General features: G+C 44.9%; 1 pseudogene; it reads left to right on the top strand.

Annotated features, from left to right (window-relative positions):
- The first annotated feature begins 956 nt into the window (after positions 1-956).
- LOC103193489 lies at positions 957-1,611 on the top strand (annotated as a pseudogene).
- Positions 1,612-3,508: the final 1,897 nt, after the last annotated feature.

A 3,508-nucleotide genomic window follows, 5' to 3' on the forward strand; every position in this document is an offset into this window, starting at 1 on the left:
TGGGCACACTCCCCCCTGCCTAGACATACCTGATCTTTCAGCTTGTCCATCCATCTATCCACCTGTTTATCAGTGTATGCCATCACTGACAACACAGTACTGTACATACAGAAGGGTTCATCTTTGTTGTCTGTACCTCTCTATGTCTTCCTCTTCCTCAGTGCCCCCATTCAACATAACTGTTTTGGGAACACAATTGAACCCTAACACCCATTTAACAAATGTGAATATGTTGTGACAGTTCTTGTTTTTTGTCCTAGAGAACTCATACACGTGCAGGAGACCTAGAAAGGACATACGTGCAACCCTGATTTTAAAAGGGAAAATAATTAGAAACAAGTTGATATCAGTAGGGGAATTGAAAAATTACATTGTTTAGAAAATATTCAGACTTCGAGCCATTAATAATTCATGAAATTTAATTTAGGGGGTTGCAACAAAAACTTTAAAAAAATGGTTGTTTATCAGGTGCTGTGGCCACTGGTTGGCTGCAGAGTTGAGCAGCTGCAGGAGATGGCCCATGTGTTAGCCTGGGGAGTGGCCAGTGGTGACATGGACCAGGCCAGGGACTGCTTACCTCCTCATTGGACTGCAGAACAGCATATGCCAGAGGTGAGTGTCCAAATCAAATGTAGAAGGACAACCTCACTAAGCAACCAAGGGTGTCAGTTGTACCCAAGGCGATCCTAACAGCAGCAAATACCTGTTGTGGATTTCCAGGAGGAATGGAGACAGGTGTTCTTGGCTGAGATTCCAAGAGGTAGTTCAAGCTGTATTGGTACAGAATACAGAAGCTGGTGGCCACAGAAAACTAGGCCCCATCTGCCGTTTGAATCTTTTGCCCAGCTTGCACTGTTTGTGGGAGAACCTGCGTCATACCTTCATCTGTAGCCTTCCCCTAGATTTAAGGATCCAGAAATGTTACTGAGGACACTGGATTTAGGGGAACAGCAGTGATGACTAGGGGCAAGAGCAGCAAGATGCTGCAACACATTGTGTATAGAATGAGGTGTATCCTACAAGATGCCGAATCTTCCTGGGCACCTTACAGGTATATGACCTTGATCTTCTGTGATTGTGGTAAGTTGAAGGAGATCAAGCTAAAGAATGCGAAACAACCAGAGTGTGAAGAAAACTGAGTTTTGGGTCTGGTGTTGCTGCATGGGGAGAACGTGGTTTCCATGATTGTGGAGGGGCACCCCCCAAAAGTACTACATGACTCAGGTTCCACTTGCTAGAGCTGCAGGATCCTTTAAAGTTGGCAGGGCAGCTGGCAGAGGGGTAGCAGCTGGTGTCCCAGTTCCCCAGCTTCCTGCTGAGTTAGCAAGCTCTGTCTGAGGGGATGGAGAGCCATCCCAACAGGTAAAGATGCCCCCGGAAAGAGGCATTCTAGCAGCTGCCACAGTTGCTGCTACTGCTAGCTTTGCTGGAGCCTCAACACAGTACCCACCCCTACCTATGGGTAGAGCAACCTCTCCTTCAGGCATTATTGCTCTTCTACTTGGTATGAGATTACCCATGGGCCCGCCGATTGGGCTTCTTCCTGTTCGAGGGACCCCAGTAGATATGCCCCCTCCAGGAATGAGGCCTCTTCTACCAGGAGTTAGTTAGTTAGTTTCTCCCCTAGAAATACATTCACCAAGACCCTAGGATATAGTTGATCCTTCTTAGTCACTTTTTCCTGCATCTTGTAAAACTGTGTAGAGTCTTTGTGAGGTTTTTTTTTTTTTTTTCTCTGTTGCATTAATGTTAAAAAAAAAACAAATCAAACTCACTGCCATCGTGTTGGTCCCGACTCATAGCAATCCCTCCTTGAGTTTCCAAGGTAGTAGAAGCTCTGGTAGCTTAGTGCCTAAGGCACTTGACTGTTAACCAGAAGGCTGGCGGTTCAAACCCACCAGCCACTCCTCGGAAGGAAGATGGGGCAATCTACTTCCTTAGAGATACTGCCTCAGAAACCCAAGCAGGGGTCGCTATGAGTGGGTCCGACTTGACGGCACATAACAACAACAACAACAACATAGAGTGTTTTGTAGTAGTGCAAAGCATTGAGGTAGGTCTATCTGTATTGACGTGAAAATACCTCTAGGACACGTTGTAAAGTGGGGAAAAGTTGTTTATGTACTGTTTGATTACATTTATGTATTTCTCTGTGTATGTATATATGTAGCAAAAGGTTTGGAAGGATACACATAATGTTGACAACTATGGTTATCTCTTGTTGTTGTTATGTGCCGTGGAGTAGGACCCGACTCATAGCTACCCCTCCTTGGGTTTCCCAGGCAGTATCACTATGAAAGTAGATTGCCCCAACCTTTCTTCTGAGGAGTGGCTGGTGGGTTTGAACCGCCAGCCTTCTGGTTATCAGTCAAATGCCTTTGACACTATGCTACCAGATGGTTGTCTCTTAGGAGGGATCAAAAATAGGGATGAGGAGAACCTTAGACTCATTATCTGTGTTTTTTTACTGATTAAATTAGGTCATATTTATGTATTTGTTCTCTAAGAATAAATAATGGAATGAAAAACGAATTGTTGACAAGAAACAAAAGTGTACTTAGTGTAGTTGTGTGCTGAATGTGATGTCTGTTCCTGTCTGTGGTTCTTGTAGTACTTTATAAATGAGATACTCAGTCCTCGTTGAGTCTTGTGCTATGAATGGACAATTGTTGCTGCCAAATACAGGCACAGAAAGGGATTGCTCTTTCTTGGTGGCAGTAGAGTGAGATAAGATGATGGGGTGGTGCAGCTCCGTGAAGGTCCATTCATCCACTCAGCAGATGGTCAGCAGAGATTTGCAGAGCGGCTGTGTACTGTACTTTTTCAGTTCATTCAGTCCTCATCACAGCCCCTGTGCAGGAGGCATTAGGGGTACCAGGGTGGTGGAGAGGCTAAGAGCATGGGTTTGAAAGCGGGCCAACTTGGTTTTTTATAAATCACGAAGTTTACGGAGCCTCCCGTTTCCTCATTTTAAAAAATGGCAGTGTTTTACAATGCCATCTCCTTGAGAAGGGCTGGGGCCTATGCAGCCTGAGTTCTCTGTACGGGGCAGGTGTGGGATTGTGCTTTAATTTGCATGTGAGGAAACCCACTCTGCTATGTGCCATATTCATTTAAGAGCTTTGAGTGGCCCAGACACAGGGTCAAGGAATGGAAAGGCCCCTGAGAGACCTGGATTTTTCTCTTAGCCTTGTGTTTCCTTCCTCTCTCTGGGCCTCGGTCGTCTCATCTGTACAATGTTATCTAAATCATAAATCCTAAATATCTAATAATAAATCATATCTAACCCTTTCTTTGCTTATATTGTTTGGAATTCTAGTGGAGCGCCATGAGGCCCTAAGGCTAAGAGAGAATAGTCGGAGCTGGAGAAGGTAGCTTCTTGGGGCCATAAGGTATAGTTAGAACTGCCTCAAGGATGCAGATGACAGAGATTGATGGCATTTTTAAAGTGGCAGTAAAGCCCGAATGGAAATTTGGCAGGAACTGTGCAAGAACTTCTACATTAAAT

This window comes from Orycteropus afer, unplaced genomic scaffold (assembly GCF_000298275.1).
Source record: "Orycteropus afer afer isolate SDZICR_OR568_19922 unplaced genomic scaffold, OryAfe1.0 scaffold00037, whole genome shotgun sequence".
NCBI classification, from domain to species: domain Eukaryota; kingdom Metazoa; phylum Chordata; class Mammalia; order Tubulidentata; family Orycteropodidae; genus Orycteropus; species Orycteropus afer.